General features: G+C 45.3%; 1 protein-coding gene across 1 annotated transcript in view; it reads right to left on the reverse strand.

Moving 5' to 3' along the window:
- The window catches only part of NME8 (NME/NM23 family member 8), a 1,023,835-nt gene that overhangs the window by 157,073 nt on the left and 841,560 nt on the right, over positions 1–25,202 (reverse strand). The gene's annotated exons all lie outside the window — the stretch shown is intronic.

Here is a 25,202-nt window from a genome sequence, read left to right on the forward strand (position 1 = left end):
CAATAAATTACACAATAATTAACACTTACAAATGATATTATATACAACAATATTTTCTCCGTTGATATTTTTTACACTATTAAAAACAGCACTAAACATTTTTTTACCTTTGATATTCTTATTGATGATCTTTCAGACATCTAGATAGTCTTAATAAAATATGTTTGTATCATGACTACATATACCAATATTTTGTCCAAACACCAAGCTGTCAGGTCCAACACAAACTGCAAGTCCAGATCCTCTCAACACAGGAACACATGTTTTAGCCTTGTTGGACCTGTTATGTAAGCTGCAGGTTGTGTCCTATGGCATAGTGAGATACATGACCAATGCCTATGCAAAGCTGTCACATTTAGGGACAATAAGAACAAAAAGATGATGGAGGAAAAGCTTGAATTAACCTCAACCTTTGTTAATAATATAGAATCAAATTCCAGCTCTTTGCTGCTTATTCTCTGTGTTGGCAGGTTTCAAACATATACAAATCATGCTTGACCCCACATTGAAAGGTACAGCCCTGACCAAACAGTTAACCCTTGTCTCCTCTGCACAGCAACACAAGTAACAGGGATGTTTAATAGTTTGGTCTGGACTGTTTCTGTTGAAGTAGGGCAAGATCTGATTTGCACGTGATTGCTGATCTCTAGCGGCAGAAAGAAAATGTAGTTATGTTGTGTGATTACCAGTGGCTCTGATTGATTCAAGCATTTCTTGGCATCATTTTATGCTAGATCTTTGGGAGTCTTTTGGGAACTGCCTGCAAAAAAAATCTTATGTATCTGTTTTTGATGTCACATGTATTAGGAATCCTTTCCATGTAGAGACCTTTTATGGGTGGGTGCTGCTTTAGTGTTTGTAGTGTTATGCGTTTGTTCACTGAACATATTAGAAGACATCTGATGACAGACTGCACAGGAGAGCTGGGGGAAAGGAAGTAGCAGAAAAATAAAACACCCCTCACATCAACTATATTCAAAATTACGTAGATTTTGTGACCCAAGCAAAGCCTGCCTTATGTGGGAGGGCATATTTTGGTGTTTCCATGGAGAGAAAAATTTGAAAATTGTGCATTTTTATAGCACAATTTACAAAGAATGCTGACCAGACTACAAGTTTCCAAATACTTACAAATGGGCACCAATAGCATAATATAAAAAATATGGACTGCCTCCTAAGAGCTGTATATTCCTTAAGAAAGGTGGAAGGTTATGCCCTATACTTACTCCACCAACAGTACAAAATTATGATAAAATAGGGACAAAATTCACATTTTGCACTGTGGGGCTTATTACGATGTAGGTCGGAGTTGCCTCCGACCAACACCATCTCGGACTCGGGACCGACCAACCTCCAGTCTGTGGTTCCAACCGCCTGATTACGATGTGACTGAACACTGTTTGGTTGCATACTCACTTTACTCTATGGGAGCTTGTGTCATGGCCGTAAACCGGAGGTAAAACAGGCTCCTATAGAGAAATGGGTGGGTGTGTAAAACCCTGCAGTCTGTGGCAGGCAGCACATGGTGCCTGCCACAGAGTGCAGGGTTTTACCGGGGGTACCCTAGGTACCCCCTCGACCACCAACCGTAGACCGCAGAGGCACGGGGGCCCTGCTATGGGTCCCCAAAGTCGCTTTCCGGCAGCCTTTCTGTGTCAGAAAGGCGTGCACAAAAAGGCTGTGGGAAACCAACATCGTAATCCCGACTGTGGAAACGCTGTCCATAGGTGATTATGGGGCGGTTCCAACCAGCCGGAAGACTCCAAGAGCCGGCCGGAACTGAATCGGAATGACCGGCCGTTTTACATTCTGACTGCCAACATCGGAGGCTTTTCGACCGACATCGTAATCGGCCCCTACGTTTCCAAACAAAATTACAAAAACCTATAAGTTTAAAGCAGATTCTGTAGAGGCATTTCTGAAAAATGACTATGCTTTTACCTTGTGCCAGACAAATGTAATTATCCCCTCAAATATTGGGGGTAGAGGAAGGACATGTGCCAGAAACACTTAGCAAAAGATGATGGAAGCAAAATGGCTACATTTTCAGTTATTTGTGCTTATCATCAATAGAAATTAACAGGAGAGTCACTTAATACCGATATTTCATTTAAAATGATCTCCTGTCTCTTTTCAAGATGTATATAGCGTCTTTCTTCACCTCCACCCTCTATCTTATTTCATATTCCCATCATAACCCTTTTTCTCTATATTGTTAGTCCTATCATGACTGACAATTTATTTGAAAGGGGCAGGATGGGAAAATTAAAAGTATCCAGCCCGATGGACTAGATCTCGGGTTAGACACATTTCCTCTTCTAAAACACTAGACTTATTATGATCGAGGTTCAGACAGTTACATTATCCTGAGGTTAATGTAATACCAAGATATGCACAAATTATGACCCGCAAGGATGCACTGATTTCAAAACACCACTCAGGAAGCAACTGTTTGACAAACTATATAGTCAAAACCAGAGAAGATTGCTATTGTTATCTATACTTTAGGATCACAAAATGGTCAACCTACAGAAGGAGAGTTATTAATAGGCTATAATGCATTGAAGAGCAACAAGGCTAAACTGACACCCATAGTGATACAATAAAGTACCAAGAGACATACAATTGTCAAACGTCTTCATGTGTAAATCAAAAAGATTGTTCATGGTCATTTGTAGAGTTCATGGACTGATATCAAACACAAGCACTGATCTCATCATCATCATCTTTTCTTTTGCACTAGGGCTAGTGACAGTCAATTATGCCACTGGCACTCAGCAGTTTTTTCCCTACAACTAAGGAAAGCGATTACAAGTCAGCTGTAGGGTAGTTTCTCTCACTTGCGTGCAACCAAAGACACCAAATTAGATATTTGTGGTTGACGTCAGCCCACAACCTTTCATTGTTCTTGTGAGATAATTTTTTTTATTCACATATATGTTTGAAGAGCAATCAGTTATACATAATTTTCATAATGGAAGGAAGTTGTTTTCTAATTAGCAGTTGGTTACAGCAGTACACCTCTGAATGCTATTTTACAGGCAATGATTTTTTCTCCACTCCAAGATTTTGTATTGACAAGTTAAATTTAGGCTGACTGAGTGTTATGCTTGCTCTCAATAAGCTTTTGGTGCAACCTCCATAAGTGATCCATTTCCTGGGAGGATAGACTTCTCAACAAATGGCACATCTTCACATTCAGGGCCCGATTTACGATCTTAGGTCAGAGGTCTTACGACCGAGATCTTCGGTTTCAGTTCCTACTGGCTGATTACAGCTGGTCGTAATTGAAGCCTGCCAGTCATTCCAGCTGGCTTCCGACGGTCTCCAGGAGCCCGTCTGCTAATAGGAGACCGTCCCGTAATCCAAATGGAAGGTGTTTCCGCCTTCTGGGTTACGATACAGGGTTTCAGGCAGGGTTTCCATGCCGGCCTTTTGGACATGGAAACCCTGTCAGATGGCATGTTTGGGGGCCCCTAGCAGGGCCCCCTTCTGTTTTCAGCCTTTGGTTGAGGACCAAGGGAGCACCATAGTTGCCCCTTTGTTGATCCCTGCACCTTGTGACGGGCACCTTGAGATGCCTGCCACAGGGTGCAGGGATGAACACAGACTCCCATTCCTCTATGGGACCTTGTGTTCCAGCCGGTTTACGGCTGTAACACAAGCTCCCATAGAGGAAAAGGAGTATGCGACCGCACCATGTGCGATCGCATTGTGATTAGGCTGATGGGACTGTCGATCGGAGGCACAAAGACACATAACACACAGAAATGCCTACTTCTAAAAGTGGCATTTCTAAAATAGTGATAAGAAATCCGTGAACACCAATACGCAGCATTTATAACCACTATTCCAAACATACCATACTTGATCACGCTACTCCTCTCATGTCAGAAATTACCACCAATGCATCCCAATGAGAGGGCAGCTTCGCAGCAGTGAGGAACCAAATAGGCCGTTTGTCACTACCAGGACATGTCACACAGTTAAAGCACATGTCCTACCATTTACCTACACGGCACCCTGCCCATAGGGCCAGCTAGGGCCTACCTTAGGGGTGACTGATATGTAGTAAAATGGGAGTCACAGACGTGGCAAACACTTTATGTGCCACATCACAGTGGCAGTAAACTGCACGCGCAAGCCCTGCAGTGGCAGAGGCCTGAGACAGGTTTGAAAGTCCACTTTTGAGGGCGGCGTAAGCAGCGCTGCAAGCATTTAATTTAATTTATTGGCCCATGGCATATGAGATACCACTGTAAAAGGGAATGACAGGCAAATTGAATATGTCAAACAGCTGCAGACCAATCTTGCCAAGTTTACCATAGAGAGCAAATGCACTTTGGCACTGAACAGTATTGATAAAGTGCCCAGAGTCATAAAACCACCAGCAACAGCTCAGAAAAAATACAGGAGGAAGGCAAAAAGTTCTGGGATGACCCTGCAAAAAGGGCCAAGTCCGACAGGAGAGAAAAGGATGGCAAGGCAATTCTTGTAGGCCTTCTGTCTGGTTGCTGAAAGACCCTGCTTTTGTCTGACAGGTACTAGAATTCCGTCTCTGACTTTACATGTAACAGTTGGGGCAAACTTGAAAGTGAGAGAACAGGATGTCAAGAACATTCTTGTGTCTCCTCTGTCTTATTAGTGAATGACCCTGCATTTGTTCTATCAGATGCCTGTTTCTGGATTTGTTGTTCATATAGTGCCTGCTTCAAACTGAGGTTTAGTGTACAATGTGAGGGTAAACTAGGATTACCAGCATACACTCCCCACATACACCCCAGCCCTGAGAGGCAAGGTATAATGCGGCCAAAGATTTTTGCATTTTGAAAACGTCCTGCACATGGCCTGTTGGGCCTAATTACAGTAAGGCAATTAGGAACTACTGCAAAAGGAAGTAGGATTACCCCAGGGAATTTTTTACTCCATTGGTTAGCACTGGACCTGCTGTCTGTGTCCTGAGAGGAGCCCTAAAGGACTGGGCCTGCTCCTTCTTGTGCACAGGAGAAAGAAGTTGACTCTGTAGGATGGATTAAGCCACGCCCTATTTACAACACTAAGGGCCATATGTAGGTAGCCTAACATTTACCACTTCATAAATACAGAATTTTACCGATTCGGTATTTATGAAGTGGTAAATGATATGTAGGTAATCCATCGGTAATATTTACCGATTCGGAATGGGTCGGTAATTTAGAATCGATATTTACCGATTCGGTAATGGTAACTGGCTTCCCATTGATTCCTATGGGCCAGGAGGCCCATAGGAATCAATGGGAAGCCAGTTACCATTACCGAATCGGTAAATACCGATTCGGTAATGGGGGAGCACAATCAAGGGTGGCAGGGTGTCACAGTGACACCCTGTTGCACCCCTGATTCCTGCATGTGTGCACATGTGGCACACATACATGCCCTAAGGGCATGTATGTCTGCCACATTGCACACTTCAAAGTGCAAAAAAATGCTTTTTTCCAGCTATTCGTCATTTACCACCAACTTTTAGTTGGTGGTAAATAACGAATCCCCACAACAACCACACACTCCCCCTACATATCATTTCAGGACTCGGTATTTACCGAATCGGTAAAATTACCGAATCGGTAATTTTACCGATTCGGTAAATTACCAAATCCTGAAATGTGCCCCCTACATACCAAAAGCCTGAATACCGGTCGGTAACGGGATATTTACCGAAAATCGGCTGTTACCGACCGGTATTGGGCTTCCTACATATGGCCCTAAGTTAGCATAACCGAGATAATTGTTAGCAAGCCAGCGTGTCGTTTCTGCTGCGCTGCACACGACACTGTTGTTATGTGTTATTCATTTTAGAAATGCTGACTCGACTTTGCCTTACAGGATAACAAACTGTTGTTTAACATTCTTAACAGTGAAATGTGCCCTTGGTCTGTACATCATGTAAGGAACGAGTCTGGCTCACTAGAAGGTACAGAGTGTTGTGATTAGATTGATCGTACCACTTTTTAGACATATCATACATGCAGCTGCCAATATCTGAAGGACAAGCGTCTTTAATATTGCAGAACAGTTTGGGTTTGCATTCATTCGAACAGAGGAGCTGATGCATGAGAGAGCTAGCTGATCCTTTGATGTGATTCTACTAAGCTGATCTATACGGTATGGGGTCCCCCTTGTTAACCTAAGAGACCTTCTAATAGTCTAATAATAATGTATTAGATTCTAGAGAAAGGAGTGTGGCTGTATACCACTGTCATTATTAGTATGATTGCTCCTTTCATTTTGTATGGTATAGTAACAATGCTTATGGTTCTGATCTGTACTGTTAGTCTGCTTGTGTTAGCCAAAGTACTGCATCTAAGGACGCGAGGTTTATAAAATAAACTCTTTAAACTTTACCGTGTCTGTATTATTCTGTTGTGGATTGAGATACGAACAGGTATTTTGGATTCCCACAACTCCTGAGAAATATCTAAGTCGCTTGTTCTGGTTTGTCTATACATTGGGACCGCCTAGCTAGATCTAGGCTAGCAAATGGGATACTAAGCTAGTCGGATAAGGGGTTCTTGGTTCTGAGGGGAGTTTCTGGTACACCACAATTCTCTGAGGTCCTGGTCTCCTGCGCATAGTTCTGTGCATAAGCAGAATCCCTGCAACAACTCTAAGGGTCAGTTGGATGACCTACTAGGTGGCTATAGAGAAATAACAAGCTGCAAGAGGCCTTTTCCTGAAAGTGCCCACTGGACCGTGGCTGGTACCCTGCTGTTGGCATTTGCTTGACACCTTCTGAGTCTCTAACAGCCTCCCCCGAGGTCCTGTAGGGCTTTCAAAGTGTATTTATGTGTTAAAATGTGAATTAAAAGACTAACCCAGAAGGTAAAATCTTTGACCATGATGAACCTGGTTGATGTATCCACCCACGCTACTTCGTGGCTAGGGTCAAATTACACCTATGTCCCAGTCTACCACAACCATTGATTACTTAGGTACTATGTGCTTTTTTACACTATTTCTACTTAAAACGTAAAAAACTCATATCTCCAGTGCCCCTTATTGGATGTTGTCATTCTGAAGTCATTTTGTTTAATAAATGTTTTCTCCATTTTTTGTAATTCGGTTTGGGATTTTTATTATTTTGCATTTTGACTTTATTATTGTTTTAGTACTGCATACATACTTTACACATTGCCCGAAGTTACGCCTGTCTGTTCTGTGACAGAACTACCAGGGGTTTGAGCTCATGTTAATGTAGTTACTTTGAGGGATCATGCTGACAAGGTCTGTGATTATTCTTTGATGTAGGTAGTCGCCAATCCCAAATAATAATCCTACTTCTTACAGAATGGTGACTACATCTGCCTATCATATCTGCCCAGTAAGTCTAGAGAGGTCATTGCTCCGACTGAAGCTGCAGCCACAGCTGACACACACTTCCTTATGTTATTGAGTCACCTTCCTTCCCTATAAAGGGCAGCAGAGCAAGGACAAGTAGGATTTCAAGTTCTTCCCTATGTCACTTGCATCACTGCTGAATGCTCGCATGTACGCCATACAACGCACTTTGGTGGGTGCTCTGGAGCCTTATTTTTCTAGTCTAGGCGTGGAACAACGGAGGACACTGTTTCTGGGCTCTGCACAACCTTTTAATACCTTATTTTATATGTGGGCTACAATAGGAATGGGTCTAAGGACTTTAATAAGTGGAACACTGAAGTCGAAGAGAACACAGTCTATGTCCTTACTGAAAGCCGGGAGTTCAAATCGCCTTGATGCCATTTCTATCACAAAATGAAAACCTCTGTGTTATCCGCTGGCAAGTTGGCTGCTGGTGAAGTGGATGGGGCGGTGATCAGTGCCAAATACTCATGCCATTCTGCTCCACTGTATGCAGAGCATCCTTGTGTGCTTCCGTATTGATCCGATTGCAGCAGGATACAAAAGACTGGTGCACAATATCAAGTAAGTATAAAATTATGTCATCTTTCAAATTTGTTTATGGGGTGACTTAGTAGAAGGTATTTCAGTCTGGAATGTTTGCAACTACATGTACTGTGGTGAGATGTCGAATACTCTCAGGGGCATATTCTCAAGGACTTATCGCCAAGTTAGCGGCACTTTATCGCAGCCAAAGTGGCGATAAAGTTATCGCCCAATTCACAAGCTGGTGCTAACAGCCCATTTCACCAGTTTTCCTGCGATTGCAGACGCAAAAAACATCGCTACGGATGCATCCGGCAACTAACGCTAACGATATGCAGAGTAGGCGTTCCCGTGCAAAAAGCTGCGACAACACCACTTCGCAACATTCTCAATGACCAGCCAGATCGGCGATAAGATCACAAAACATGCGATAAGGCGCGTTAGCAGCAGGGATTTAACACCTGCCCCTACCTGGTGTTAAGTCGTACGACTACCTGAAGTATGAAAGGGAGCCCAGCCCAGAGCCACACCTGAAGAACAACACATGCCATGGAGCTACTGATCATGCAGCTCAGGCACCAAGAGGGCCACAACACCCACCGCCACCACCCCAGGCCCACAACCCCTCCGGGAACTCCCCCCCGGACAACCAAAGAGGCAGCGCAGACAAAGACAGCAGACCTTCAGAAAACGCACCAGCCTCACAGACTTAACACCAGAGGATGTCATTGCCCACTACAGGCTCAAAAGGACAACCATCCTCCACATCCTGACCATCATTGCCCACAGGCTGATGGTACCAACACAGCGGACAACCAACATCCCTCCGCAGACAAAGCTGCTGGCTGTGCTGCACCTGTTGGCCTCTGTTACCTTCCAACCAACAACCGCCAGAGTCGGAGGAGTCTCACAGCCCGCCCTATCAAAGTTACTCACACCTGTTTTGGATGCCATCATCAGCTTGGTACCCCCAGCACCTTCACTTCCCACACACTGCTGGAGACCAAGCAAGGCTTCTACGCCATAGCTGGCTTCCCGCACATGTTGGGGGCAATCGAATGCACACATGTACTCCTCGTGCCCCCTGCCGCCACCGCACACGATTACAGCAACAGGAAGCACACGCATTCCATCAATAGTGGACCATCAGGGACTCTTCACCAATGTTGTCGTCAACTACCCAGGTAGAGTGCATAATTCCTTCATCTTCCAACAGTCCATCATCAACCAGCGCTTTGAGGCTGGCACCTATGGGAATGCATTGCTCGTTGGTAAGTACCAAATGAACACACCACACACCTCAACTCCACTATCATGCAACTCACAAATCTGTAAATGTACACGTCACAAACTCACATACAACATGCCAAACAACATGCCCACCTACCAGACACGACAGCACAACTTACTGTGGTAACCTGGGCTAGCCATGTACATGAGTCATCAATGGCATGGCACCTCAGCCACACAATAGCTGAGTGTGGGGAGAGGTGGGAACCAGGCATGTGCAAAGGAGGCAAGTGACTCATGAAAAAGAATGTACACAATGCCAAGTGTGGCATGAATGTGCTGGACAGACTGCAGAATGCAGACCACAGACATGTCCATGTCGACATATACTGGAGTTTGGAGTGTAGTGAACAGTGGACGCAACCATGTTACCCCAGGCAGTGGGGAAGATCACGGAAATGTAGCTTGTTACACCCCCCTGTAAGCGTGAGCGGAGTGGGCTGGCCCGGCATACGCCAGGCCAGTGTAGGCGTGTGAATAAAAAACCCGTTGCTCTGGGCGTGGTCCTCTTCCGGAACGGCCAACTGTCTGCCAGAGCGGTGCCTCTCACCCCGCCTTGAGGCCGACGCCGTGAGTGGCGGTGCCTGCGATCATGTGCGCCTGCTGCACCCCAGGCCCCCGGACCTGTCTTGGCCACCCCTCCGTTCGACACTGCGGTCAAATAGGTCACAAATTTGGAACTAAGTCTTGATTATACAATGGCAGAGTACATATTTTATGGCTGAATTTAAATCACTGTACTCCCTTCAATGTGGTGCCACCAACTCTGTGTATCGCATTCCAACGACACATATCTGTGGGCCATTGCAGACTACTGCCTTTGGCCTGCACTGCGGTCCAGCAGGCCTCACACTAATCCAATCCAGTCTGGACCAGGCAGGACACAGCATCGTGGCAGGCTGCACACATGCTCAGCTCTGGTGCTTCTACCTCCGTCAACCACAAATCATCGCCACATGCCATTCCAATGTCATTTGTGATAGTTCCAGGAGGAGCTGGCTGAACAGCGGTTGGCCCTTGCTGACCGCTGCCTCCGGCCTACACTGCGGTCCAGTTGGTCACACATTTGGAACTGAGTCTTGATTTCATGATGTCCGAGGTCATATGTTTATGGCAGCATTTATTTCACTGTACTCCCTTCGATCTGGTGCCAGCAACTCCGTGCATAGCATCCCAACGACACGTGTCTGTGGGCCCCTGCTGACCGCTGCCTCCGGCCTACACTGTGGTCAAGTAGGTCAAACATTTGGATCTGAGCCTTGATTTATTTATGGCAGAGTTTATATCATTACACAGGCCTGATCGCAGACTGCTTCCCCTTCCAGCTTTGGTGCTACTAACTCTGTGCCCCGAAATTCATGGACACTCTCTGGTTGAACTTTGGTGGCGTCTGAGTATATGGCCTGGGGTTTTCTTCATCGTCATGTAGCTGATACTGACTTGGTGTTAAGAACGAGTCTGTAGCATGCATATCCTCCATATTGCCTGTTTCTGCTTGGTTCTGCCCTCTGCATCATGCCCTGGAAGAACACCTTCCACTGTCCCCTGAAACACTCTGCGACATTCACCTTCGACATCGACGAGGACCCGCTCAGCTCTCATGGCCCTACCTCAGTGCACCGTAAGTCACCATCCCGTAGCGGTGTGCCTGTGCCAGCTGCAGCGCTTCCGGGGCCACTAACTCTGTGCAGGTCAAGTCAGGGACCCTTGCTGTTTGAACTTTGAACTTCTGATTGTCTGATCACTGTTGTAGTTGTTGCCAGCACCAACCACTCCCTAAGGCCTGGCTTACACTCATCCCACACCCATCCAGCACAGGCATCACTGGACATGTGACCCTGGCAATAAAAGGGGCTGGGTGCACGTGCCCGTAGTCAGTTCCACAAACTATCTAAGTGTGTCCGTGTGGTCATTATGTATGCATGAGGGCCCCGGGCCCTACCACATAACATTGTGCTGTGTACAGCGGATGCAACCATGTCAACTCAGGCAGTGGGGTAGACCTGGAACATGTAGCTATGTCGTACCACCCTGTAAGCGTAAGCGGAGGTTACTGATGTACGACAGTCCAGCGTAGGTGTGCGGTTAATCGACCAGGGGCTCTGGGCATGGTTAAGTTTTGGCCTTGCCAAGGAAGTAACTAATTTGTGTGTCTCTGTTGCAGTGTCGGCGCCACCCGTCCTGCAATGAACAATGTTGCAATGTAGCATGCCCTCGGAGTGCGGGCTCGTCAGAAGGGGTAAATGAGGGAGCGCAACCCGCTCGGGGTCCGGGGTCATACATGCCAACCGTTGTGTGTGTCGCTGTTACCGTAGCATAAGGTCTACCCTCAACGGCATCGCGAGTTCAGCCAGCCATGAACTCTACATCTGTGTCCACCCTATCCTTACCTTAGGCCTACACACATGTGGCCGCACACCTTCAACGCACATCACAGTGTCGTTATCAGGCTTGTGGACATGCGCAGACCGGCATGACAATGGTGTGCCGTAGGAGTGCAAGTGATGCAACCGCGCAGCTCACACTAGTAAATAGGCTCGGGGGAGGGAGGAGCAGCAGTGATGGTACTTATTACACATTGATGCCGCTCATTTGCTACAAGCAGTACATGTCAAACAGGAATCACTAAGTCACACATATCACACACCAATGAACCAGTGAGCCTGCCAACACATCATGCAGAACCGACTATTGACTCATGTCTCTCTGCACTGTCACAGGTGACCAAGGATATGCACTCTGCCCTTAGATGATGACACCCCTCTGAGCCACGAACACACAGGCCCAGAGGCAGTACAATGAGGTCTACAATGCACCAGGGGCATCGTGGAATGGACATTTGGCGTGCTGAAGTCACGTTACAGGTGCCTGGACATCACTGGTGGAAGGCTCCTGTACAGCCCAGACATCATGTGCAAGATGATCGTTGCAGGTTGTGTGTTGCACAACATATGTGTACGCACCAATGCCCCATGGCTATAAGTGCCATATGCACCGGACGATGATGAGGAAGAGGAGGCAGGTGGACCACACCCCACTTTAGCTGCAGCAGGAATAGCCCGTAAGAACACCATCAATGACTATTTCTTCAAATGTGCACGTCACATTGTCACAGTCCTTAGCAATCATGGGACAGTACAAAAGGATCACAGGCACAGCATGTGCAAATAAATTTATTCAAACACACATTCCCTGAGTGCATGTCACACCACTGATCAAGCACATCACTCTGACAAGTGTAAGTGCAACATATAGTGCTCACAATCTCAGAAATTGGAAATGGATGGTGGATGTGTTACCTCTGTACAGAGGGGCTGTTTGGTGTGTCACGTATTCGAAATGCCATTTCTGTGTGTCAAAGATATTACGGTATCTCACTCATCAGCGCCTCACATGTGTCCCAATTCATTACATATAGGCTGACAATTGTGACCTAGAATTGATAACAGGGCTTCTTTTGGGGTCAGATATGCACCACCATGATACATGGATGCACCCTGTAACTCAAGTCCCACAACATGAGCAACATGGACGTAAGGGGGAATTATTGCCCCTACATTCGTCCATGCTTTCATACTTGAATAATCATGGAAATGACATCTGTGTGTATTGGAATATATTATGCACGTTCAGTGGAGTGTGGAAGCTGTCTTAGTACTGGGCCATGCAGACAACACTTTACAATGTTGCCCAGTGGAGGGCAAGCCAGAGTCCTTTAGGGATTGACAAGTTACTCAGAAGGGAAAGAGTCCAGTTCGTAGGCTGATTGCTGTGTCATTGTTTTGCAAACAATATATGGCATTCCATGTCGAGGTGCAAGGTTACTGTGTCACTGAGTGTATCGGGGGACAGTGGAAGGTGTTATTCCAAGGCATGATGCAGAGGGCAGAACTAAGCAGGAAGATGCCACATGGCGGAGATTAATGTTACTGCTTCCTACTAACCACTAAGGCAGAGTCATCCTCATCTTCGGCCTCTGATGTTTCATGTGCCTCACATGTGGGGGGTGGTGTTTGGTCTGCAGCACTGTGTGACACTGACACATCAGGGGCCGGAGATGTGGATGTAGAAGTAGCAGCAGCATTCAGCTGCACACTGTCTTGTGGCATCACTCCCATGATGAGGATCTGCAGGGCATGGAAGAACCCATCTACAGCTTTATTGTGTGCAGCCGTGGTGGCCGTTCTTAGCGTCTGCATCCACTCCATGTTCTCCATGACCCTCCTCATGTTTCCCAAATCACGGATGACATCACTGTAGCCACTCTGACTGGTCAGTTGTTGTTGTCTATGAGTCATGACTCCAGCGACGCCAGCCATGGATTGTTTGAGGGCATGGGGTGGACTGTAGTTGTCCGTGAGGGAGTGTAAGTGGTCCCTGATGGGACTTAGACACCCACGTATGGCATCTAGTTTGCTGCCATGAGTTCGAATCACACCCACACCTGTCCAGCCAGCTCCTTCTGGTAGTCTAACACACGGCGTTGGAACGCCATGTGTTCTTCAGTGAGGTGCTGGGAGCCAGACGTGGTGGTGGGTGTTTCCTGCTGTGTGGTCCGTGCAGGGGGTGGGCTCACCTCGACGGTGCTAGGCTGCCCTGCTAATGGAGGTGTGGTGCGGAGGGTGTCCATGAACCGTTGGAGTTCGTCTAGGTCGATGTGCTGGGGGTCGTCTCCATCATCACAGATGTGATGTAGGGTCTGCTCTGCAGGAGGTGTTATTTGTCCCTCTGGAATGTAAAGGGGAGATGCAGTTTCACAGTGTGTTCCATGTATGTTGACGCATTGGCGAAGTTTACATACAGACTGCATGACAATGTACATTGTGACTGTTTGTGGGGAGATGCCTATTTGATGAGGGCAGTTCATATTGCACTACATCAGGGATGTGAGGTTGTACTCGTACCTTGTCATCTCACAGTTTCCTGCTATGCCAGATGTGATTGTCCATTTTGGACACACATGCGGCACCAGTTGTGTCCTGTGTTCTGTTATGAAAGTGTTGCAGTTTGTACAACATTGTTGTCAATGTTGAGGTGCTCTTATTCTTATGTGTGTGTGCTGCATTGTGGGTGAGTCGCCCCTGCAGCTCCGATTTTGCGGCCCCTTATCCCTTTCAGGCAGTGTGCCATTGACTTATGTGCTTCTACAGTACTGAGATGTAGCAGACTTGGGTGAATTGAGCTCTTGGTCGACTTGTGACTCTTGGGCATGGTTTGTCTGCAGATGTATTGTTGATGTCAGGGTTTGTTTGTGCACGTGGATGTGTCAGAGTGTGACCTGCTCCTTTCTGGATGTGGTCCACACTCAGCCACCTCAGTGTCGTGGCATGCACATGTCATGATAATTGGACTGCAGCCATGCTAATCGTCATGTAGTGTCACTTGCATTGTCAGTGTGGCTCACAAATACACATCTTGGCTGGGTTTCGCACATGTGCACGTGTTGGTGGTAAGATTGGTGATGTGTGGTGTTGGACCCCTCTGGGGACATGGGGTACGGGGGCCTACTTGGTGTTTGTATGTGTGCTGCAGTGTGCCACGGGGATCAGGGACATGATCCAGATACATTGTGTGTGTGCATTGTGCTCTACTTAATTGTGCATGTGTGCCATTGTGCCCATCTCCCCTTGTCCCCCCAGCCCCTGGTCTGTACTCACCCTGCTGATGTTGTGTCAGGTCATGTTGAGCAATGTCCGGATCCCAACTCCTGGCACCATATCCCGACTGATGACTGTGGCCACCATTTTCTCCATGTCATCCAGCTCCTGGTGTGCCGCTTGACCCCCAACTCCAATAAGCGTTGCTGCTTTCATGATGGCATCGAGTTTCTTCTTGTTTTTTCCCTTCACATCATTCCAGCGCCTCTTGACCTCTTCCATTGTCCTCGTCAAAGGTGCAACTGCATTCACATGGTCCAAGATGGTCTGCCATATTTGTGTCTTTGTTGCCAATGAGGTGCCGAACAGTTGCTGGTAGTGTTCTATCACCTCCGTAACGATGATCCTGTTTTCCTGCGGACTGAACGGCGTCTTCCTCTTCCTCTTCTCCTTGGCCTCCCACGACCCTGAGGTTTCTTTTTTTTGGCTTTTTTTTTGTTCTGCTTTTACAGTGCAGTTTCTCGCATGACGCGTGGAAATTGCAGGCCTGTCACCGGTTATCGCCGATTTTTGTATAGTGATTGGCCACATCACAACTCTTTTCACGTTTGCGTTTTGCGTTTTTTTCTGGCGTTGCGTTGATTTTAATGCGGTCACTTGGCGCGTTATCGTGAGACTATCGCATGGTGCCGCTGTGTTGAGAATACAATGTTAACAGTGTTATTTTCCCGCAATAGACTGCGATATGCAAAGTTGCGTTAAGCTAATTTTGCGATAATTATCACACGTTCTTGAGAATATCCCCCTCAGTTTCCCTCTCATTATCTCTTCTGTGAACAAGTGTGGACTAGCCAAGGCTCTCCCTCTTGCAGCCCACTCAGCTCACAAAAAGCTATAGGAACTTTAAGAAAAGCAACATTCTTTGCAAACGATTGAATCAAATAAGAGAAATGTAGACACTGATATTGGTTCAGGAGGCTGCACTTGCTAGATTGTAGAGCTCTTTACATCACTTTCAATCACCAAGATATATATATATATATATAGATATATAGATATATATAGATGTAGATATAGATATATATATATATATACATAGATATCTCTCTCTCTCTCTCTCTCTCTCTCTCTCTCTCTCTCTCTATATATATATATATATATATATATATATATATACACATTCACTGAAAAAACCATAGGTTTCGAGGGCGTTATAGTTAGCTGGACTTTTCACTCGTACATAACCATTGAAATTCCCCCGTTATAGTTAGTTCAGCTAACTATAACTCGCGCGCCCGCAATGCACTGCTGATGACGTCACATATTACATCACTCATGACATGGTCAGTGACATCACTCATGACATCACTGATGACATCACTCATGACATCTCAGATGACATCACTGATGACATCATCCAGTGAATGTGTGTTTTTCTGAAAATTACATATGTTTTATATATGTATATCTCAAGGTCGATGGAAGAATAAATGGGTACATAAGTGTCTAAATGGATGATTTGTTTTTGAAAAATTGATTGTATAACTGATTGATTCAGTGTATCTTAGTGAATACATGGCTTAGTGAGTAATGTTTAAATATGGAAATATCTGTATCAGTCTCTCACTTTGTGTATGAGTGGCTGCATGGGTTGGTGAGTAGCTACATGAGTGTCTATATAGGTTATTAGTTGTTTTTTTGAGTATCAGTATGAGTGTCTGAGTGTCTGTATGGTTCGGGGGGGTATTACGTAGTGCATAGGTGCATGAATGAGTGACTCACTGTTTGTATGTGTTGAAGACAGCATGTGTGCAGGACTGTATGGGTGGATGAGTGTGTGCATGGGTGTGTTAGTGAGTAAATGACTGTCTCAATAGTGTCTTTATCAGTAACTACATATGTTTTAAACTAGTATATGTGACTATTGGTGTATATAAGTGAGTATATGTGAGAGTGAGAGATTGAAAGAGTTCCTGTATGAATAAGTATGTGTTTCTATAAGTGATTGTTTAAAAGACTAAGTATGTGTAAGTTTCTGTAGAAGTAAGTGTGGTGGTGTGTGTATAACTGTATATGCAAGTAAATGGATGTTTGATTCTTTATTAGCATGAGTGACTATGTATGTGAGTAACTCTATGGATGAGTGGCGTTGTGTAACAGGATGTATAGGTGTATGAGTAAATATGATGAGTGAGTACATGTATGAGTGACTGTATAGGACTGTTGGTGAATGAGTGGATGTGTATGTGGATCTTAGAATTACTGAAAAGGTTGTTGTAACTGGTATTGGTATGTCCATTGTTTTGAAATTTTTAGTTTCTATTTTTGAATGTGTGTATATCAAAGGTTATATTAGGGGGAGAGGAGGTCTGCCACTCTATCACAAGGATTATGTCATCAGTGATGTCATTTGAGATGTCATCAGTGATGTCATGAGTGATGTCACTGACCATGTCATGAGTGATGTAATATGTGACGTCATCAGTTATAGTTAGCTGAACTAACTATAACGGGGGAATTTCAATGGTTTTATACGAGTGAAAAGTCCAGCTAACTATAACGCCCCTGAAACCTATGGTTTTTTCAGTGAATTTCTAAGGTTTTTTAAATACTAAGTCCTAACTATAACGTGCCTGAAACCTTTGATTTTTTCATTGAATTTCAAAGGTTTTTTAAATGCTAATATCTAACTATGCCTACAGAGATAGGACATGTGAAGAAAGAAGAAAAAACGCACAGAAAGAAATGCAGAAAGAAGCAACAGAAGTCCTCAAAGACGAAGAAAAGTGCGGGAAGAAGGATAACGTGCAGAAAGAACAAACAGAAGAGCAGAAAGAAGCCTTGTTGCAAAATCATCCTGTACCCTCAACTTTTTCAGACGGATACTGGTGGTAACTGAGTCTGACTAACCAGTCCTAGAGCCAGTGCTATGTTAAAAGACACTCAGAATACAGTGCAAACACCTACATACACTAGGGAACACTATGCGTTGGGGTCCCCTTGTGATTAGCATGACCTCCTCTGTAAGCCCCTAGTATATAATAGGGCAGGGGATTAAAACTACCTCTTAAAACGCGCCACAGGGCGTGTTTGCCCACGTTAACTCAGGCCCCGTCCCCTCCCTTCACCACTGTGTAAACACGCCCTGTGGCCGTTTTTAGTTGGGAGATTACGTTCATTTGAATCCTGAGGGTCCCTAGGGTCCAACTAGCCCACTAGGTACCTCCAGTAAGCGCCACAGAGCTGCGTTGCAGAGAGGTGTAAAAAGAGGCACGGCCTGGACCACCTCTCTGCAACGCAGCTCAGTGCCGCTTACTGGAAGCACCTGGTGGGCTAGTTAGCCCCCAGGGGCCCTCAGGATTGAAGGGGAATTATTTCCCCAACTTAAAACGTGCCATAGGGCGTGTTTGCACACGTCACCTCAGACCCCGTCCCCTCCCTTCCCCACTGTGTAAACACGCCCTGTGGCCATTTTTTAAGTTGGGAGATTAAGTCCCCTTGAATCCTGAGGGTCCCTAGGGGCAAAATAGCCCACTAGGTACGTCCAGTAAGCGCAATTGCAGAGAGTTGTAAAAAGGGGTACAGCCTGTACCACCTCTCTGCAACGCAGAGCAGTGGCACTTACTGGAAGCACCTGGTGGGCTAGTTGGCCCCCAGGGTCCCTCAGGATTGAAAGGGAATTATTTCCCCAACTTAAAATGCGCCAGAGGGTGTGTTTGCACACGTCACCTCAGGCCCCATCCCCTCCCTTCACCACTGTGTAAACTCGCCCTGTGGTCGTTCTAAGTTGAGAGATTAAGTCCCCTTGAATCCTAAGGGTCCCTAGGGTCAAACTAGCCCACTAGGTACCTCCAGTAAGCGCCACAGAGCTGCGTTCCATAGAGGTGTAAAAAGGTGCGCGGCCTCAGAACACCTGTCTGCAACGCAGCTCGCTGGCGCATACTGGAGATACCTGTTGGGCTAGTTGGCCCTCAGGGACCCTCAGTATTGAAGCAGAATTAATTCCCCAAATTACAAATGGCCAGGGGGGCGCGTTTGCAGAGTGCTGCAAGTAGGGGGCATGGACTCCGGCGCGATGCCGGTCTTTTATTTATTTAATTTTTTTAAGAAGGAGGGCTGTGTGGCCCCCCTTCTTTTTCTAATTTATTGGCCCTGGGGACCCCATCCCCCAGGGCCTGCACACTAATTGTTTTTGTTGAAAAAAATAAATTTGGCCCTCCCAAGGCCTTAATCGGCCCCGGGGACCCCAACCCCCGGGTCATGGCCTTTTTTTAAATTTTATTCTTTAGGAGGGGGGCTGCGTTCCCTCCTCCTCAGTCCACTTATGGCCCCGGGGACCCCATCCCCCAGGGCCGGCCTTTGTTTTTTATTATTTTTAAAAAATATATATTTATAGAAACACCTAGGACATGCTGGACAAACCGTATGTACATGTCACCATGACGATTTGCGTGCTATTCATTAAAAGGCGACTATGCATACAATGAATCCATGTGGAATGTATTTACACCGCTAGTGAAGCTCTGACATGTCTGACGCCCTACCGTGCCTAATCCCGGCCCCCCTGCCGGTGGGTACTCTCCAAGTAGACACCCTTGTCATTTATTTATACAAACATGGGTAGCTATTGACGGGCACATTTAATACACACGCACACCAAGCCATTCAAAGGGGATTCGACAAAAATTCGAACAAACTATGCAAGAAACCCCCCACACGGTTAATAAAACACACATCCACCGCCGGATGTGTAATACTTTTTATTTTACTCTCTGGAAAACAGACGAACCTCACTTGAGAGTCACAGCGTGCTCCTGGCTGAGCCCAATGCTGTGTTACACCCACCAGTACCCGCCGAGTGTCACACACCTCTGTGTTGTATTCCACCAGCTAGTGCGTATGCTATGACACTCTCTAGCCCATGTGCACTGTAACACCACCCCGTGAATATGTCATGCCACACTTGCCTTCGCACGGGTTATTTTGCCCCATCTAACGTGTCGTCCTCGATGCCTATGTTATAACGCACAGCGCTATGCCATACATATTACAATCTGGGATCCATATCTTTGTCACAGTGCATATGCAACGTTACACTCCCCAGCACATATTTTATATTACAACTTTAGAGACTAGTTATGTTACACAACACTGCCCTGTGCATATTACACTCCAAGGCGCATATCGCATAGCACGCGCTAGTGCCTGTGCTATCTCGCGCTCTCCAATGAATCTGTCATTGCGCACAATGTATTGCATATTATATTTCACGCCCCGGTTCATCTTATATCACGCTTTTTGGTGCATAGTTTATACCATATACTATATCTAGTTTACATTTTCAATCGTGCTCTCAGGACTATGTTCTATATAACACTGCATCCACCTACCCTTTTCACGGGCAGTACATTTTGCGATGGGGGGTGGAGGGTCAGGGGTGTTTCTGCCAAGTGAGCCTGGACTCACAGTCATAAACGTCCTCTTCTTCCTGAATAAAAGTGAGATTATGCTGCATACTTGTTCATATTTTAAGTAGTTCGCACAGACACACATTTTAAAAACAATAAAGTTCCTAACACCCACCTTCTCTGAACAGTTAGCTTGCTGCCCCATCCACCTCCTCCCTATCCTCTGCTGTCTGAATCCATGGACTAGCCTCCTCCCTCCTGCCATGCATGGTCTGATGTGCCGCCACTTCCCTCCATTTAGCATTATGTACCAGTCCACTCCTCCTGCCCTCCATTGCCCAATTCTATGGCCCATCATTGACCTCCTGCTTAGCCTCTGTGCTTAGCTTGCTGCCCCTATTCTCCTTCCCACTGCTCTCCGATGTCTTTGTGCATGCCCCTGCTCCAACCTTTTTGCCCACCATGTTCCATGGACCTGCCACTCCTATCTACTCTGAGTGTTCTGTTGAACTGCCACTCCCCTCCCACCTGCCTAGCATTGTCAGATGACTGTAACCTGTCCCTGCCACCTCCACCCTGCCTGTCCACATGCCATGCCCCTGTCCCCTTCTTCCTGTCCTCCATGGTCCATTTTACTCCCACACCCTTCTGCCCTCCCTGGTCTTTTGTGCTGCAACTGCTCCTCCTGCCTGCCCCGCGCGGTCTGTTGTGAGGCCCCTTCCCCTGAACTCTCTTGTCTGTGCCCAGGTCCTGACCTTCCCTTCTATCCTCCATGGTCCTTTGTGCATGCCCCTGCACTCTCCTTCTTACCCATCATAGCCATTGTGCTGCCACTAACCCTCCTGCTTGCCGTGCATGGTCTTCTGTGCTGCCATGGCCCCACCCACCTTCCCTGTGTGGTCAGCTAGCTGCCCCTGACCCCCTCCCACCTTCCCTCCATGGTCTGTGTGTATGCCATCATAGTCTCACTGTTGCTCTCCATGGTGTGTCTTGTTTCTAGTGCCCATCCTGCCTGACCTCCATGGTCATCTTGCTGCTCCTGCCCTGCCCCCTTGCCCCCAGCCCTATGTTTCCATGTGCAGACCCCTATTCCCTCCCTCCCGGCGTATCTGTTCCATTGTAATGCCCCTGATCCGTCCCTCCTGCCCTTTATGGTCGGTTATGCTGCAGCTTTCTCTCCTGTCTGCCCATTATGGTCAGCTAGCTACCATTGCCTCTTTCCCCTCTGTTCTCTGTTGTCCATGTGCATGGTCCTGCCCCCTCCCTATTGCTTTCTATGGATTGTTGTGCTGCACTCCCGTCCCGCATGCCCTGTGTGGTGTATTGTGCTGCTGCAAACTCTGATGCCTGCCCTGTAGGGTCAGTTTGGTGCACCTCTCCATGTCCCGCCTGTCCTCTGTTATCCGAGTCCATGTCCCTACCCCAATTCCTCCTGCCTACCATGATCCAATGTACCATACTTGCGAACATTTTGAACTTGGTAAGAGGGAGATTTTGAAAAAAAACTGGGGTATTGATTTTCCCCTTTGAGTTACATTGAAGAAGAGGATTGTAGACAGGAGACAGATCAAATAAAGCCCATTTGAGCTTAAAAACATTGGACGTTTCCTGGCTGAAACAGGTCTGTTGGCATGTAGGGTTGTACTACCACTGCCTCTTTCTTCTGCCCACAATGGTCTATTATATTGCCACAGCCTCTCTTGCCAGTCCTGTATTGTTGGTTTGTTGCCCCTGCCCCCCTTTCCACTGCCCTCCATCATCTGTTGTGCTGCCACTGCCCTTCCTGCCTGCCCAGTGTGGTCAAATTGTTGACTCTGCACTCTCCTACCTGCCTTCAATTTTCAGAGTCCGTGCCCCTGGCCTCTGCCTCTCAACAGTATCCCAATGAACAACTAGATTACTAACATTCTATATTTATTACAAAACTGTGGAACGCCTGACGTCATCTTAATGTAATCAAAACTGTAATACCTAGAGCATTTCCTTTAGAAATTACATATATGAGAGGGTCTTATTTGCATCAAAATTATGGTTAGTGCTCTAAAAAACTAAAATGAGGACATATTTTCTGAGTTTTCAAATAGCGACAAAGAACTTTTAAATTATTTGTAATCTTTGTGTTTTTTTTATCCAGTTGACCACTTGATTAAGTGTTGCACCTAGGGGAGAGGATGTGGTGTTACTTCCAGAGCTGCAGACTTTGCAACTGGGAAACCAGGTTGGAGTTTCTGCTTAAGCTCAACATTCTGGGATTCTGGTCAAACCACTTAATCTCCCCATGTCTACAACCAAAATGAGTTTGATCTTGAGTGATGTAACCAATCCTCATGTAAAGCACTCCAATACCTGACAAGTCTGCACTATATAAAACTGCAAATACACAAAAAATAAGTGTTTTGCACACTTCTGTCATTGGGCTACATGTGGACTACATCTGGGTGATATTTGTGCTGCATTTGGGCTTTTTTGTCTCTGGTGGCCATCTTGGGAGATTTATTTGTTATGAAGTTTCCTAATTTCCTCATTTACTGCAGTCTCCTCAGTAGGAAATGCTTTCAGTTTTTTACTTTGATTCCATCAAGAAGCTATTCAGATATGTCACACATTTGCCATAAATTCTGAATGTTAGCACTCTAGTTGCTCATTATATCACTGTATTAAAGCTACTGCTCACCACGGAAGTCTGCTGCTGGTATTAAAAGTGCATGTTTCAGTCTGCATATCAGATTTTTTTAATGAAATAGAAGAGGATTTGAGAAGTCACTCAAAATGTGTCCTAATTTTTCTTTCTTCAGCACTAATCATAATTTCTATAGCAACATGAAACCCCTCATTGTGTTCCTTTTTAAATTAAATGTTTTAAGTGTTACCAGTTTATTCCAATCAAGATGGCTTCAGGTGTGTCATACTTGTGTCATAAGTAAGACAGTAAGCGCTCTAGTTATTCTTAAGAACACTCTGGGACATTCTGTCATTGGGCTATACTTGGGCTACATCTGGGTGATATTTGGGCTATATTTGGGCTCTTTTGTATCTGGTCGCCATCTTGGGAGATTTATTTGTTATGAAGTTTCCTAATTTCCTCATTTACTGCAGTCTCCTCAGTAGGAAATACTTTCAGTTTTTTACTTTGGTTCCATCAAGAAGGCATTCAGATGTGTCACACATTTGCCATAAATTCTGAATGTTAGCACTCTATTTACTCATTAGATCACTGTAGTAAAGCTACTGCTCACCAGGGAAGTCTGATGCTGGTATTCAAAGTGCATGTTTCAGTCTGCATGTCAGAATTTTTTTATGAAATAGAAGAGGATTTGAGAAGTCAAAATGTGCCCTAATTTTTCTTTCTGCAGCACTAATCATAATTTCTATGGCAAAATGAACCCCCTCATTTTGTTCCTTTGTAAATTAAATGTTTTAAGTGTTACCACTTTATTCCAATCAAGATGGCTTCAGGTGTGCCATACTTTTGTCATAAGTAAGACTGTTAGCGCTCTAGTTGTTCGTTAGAATACTCTGGGACATTCTGTCATTGGGCTATACTTGGGCTACATCTGAGTGATATTTGTGCTACATTTGAACTCTTTTGTCTCTGGTGGCCATTTTGGGAGACTTATTTATTACGAAGTTTCCTAATTTCCTCATTTACTACAGTCTCCTCAGTAGGAAATACTTTCAGTTTTATACTTTGATTCCATCAAGAAGGCATTCAGATGTGTCACACATTTGCCATAAATTCAGAATGTTAGCACTCTAGTTGCTTATTAGATCACTGTAGTAAAACTACTGCTCACCAGGAAAGTCTGCTGTTGGTATTGAAAGTGCATGTTTCAGTCTGCATGTCAGAATTTTTTAATGAAATAGAAGAGGATTTGAGAAGTTACTCAAAATGTGCCCTAATTGTTCTTTCTGCAGCACTAATCATACTTTCTATGGCAAAATGAACCCCCTCATTTTGTTCCTTTTTCAATTAAATGTTTTAAGAGTTACCACTTTATTCCAATCAAGATGGCTTCAGGTGTGCAATACATTTGTCATAAGTAGTACTGTTAGCGCTCTAGTTGTTCTTTAGAGCACTCTGGGAAGCTGCAGTAGAACACAAAGGAATCAACTGACAGTCTCTACCCATGTTGGATGTACATGTTTCACTGAGAATGTCAGACTTCATTCTCACATGACTGAGAAAGATAATGTGAATTTACAGAAAATATGCTCTCAGTTTAGCTTAGAGATCACCTTCCAAACCTCTGTCGGAAAAGCATGAGAAAATAGTTTTCTCTCAAACATGATTCATGATATCACAGCAGAAGGCTTTTTCACATGGTAAAGTCACCTTAGAACACACCACAATTCCTAAAATGAGTATGATACCATCAACAAATGATTTATAATGTAACTAAAGTCTTAAAACCTTCTATTAACTGCAATGCTTTTTAATGAGGTGCTATCATGTATATTGGTCCCAAGATGGCTGCCAACACTTCTTGGATGAAGTACTGACAGCCAATCAGATCTCACGATGAGATGTGTGGTTAGGCTCCGCCCAGATATATATATATATATCTTTTTACCTCTAATTTTCTGAGGAACTACTGAACGGATTTACATAATTTAAGCAAAAGGCACGAGTCTGAACTGAGGACTACCTCCTTGCCAAATTTGGTGTAATTCCGTTCAGCAGTTCGGGCTGTAGCTGCGTCAACAGGTCCTATGGGAAAATGCATGGGGAAAGCGCGTTTTGGGACCCCCTTTTTTCTCGGCCCCCACTTGACGAATCACCGTGATATTTTCAGGACAGGAGCGGACCGGAGCTGGCCAAAAGTTTGGAAAATTTTGCGAAGATTCGTCAATCGGCGCCAACGTTATTCCAAATAGAATGTTGCGGATTTCCTGTGGAAAATAGGTCCTAACTATAAGTACCTACTGGTGACTGCCAGTAGGTAATATATATATATATATATATATATATATATATATATATATATATATATATATATATATATAT

Source organism: Triturus cristatus, chromosome 5_2 (assembly GCF_964204655.1).
Source record: "Triturus cristatus chromosome 5_2, aTriCri1.1, whole genome shotgun sequence".
Classification (NCBI taxonomy): domain Eukaryota; kingdom Metazoa; phylum Chordata; class Amphibia; order Caudata; family Salamandridae; genus Triturus; species Triturus cristatus.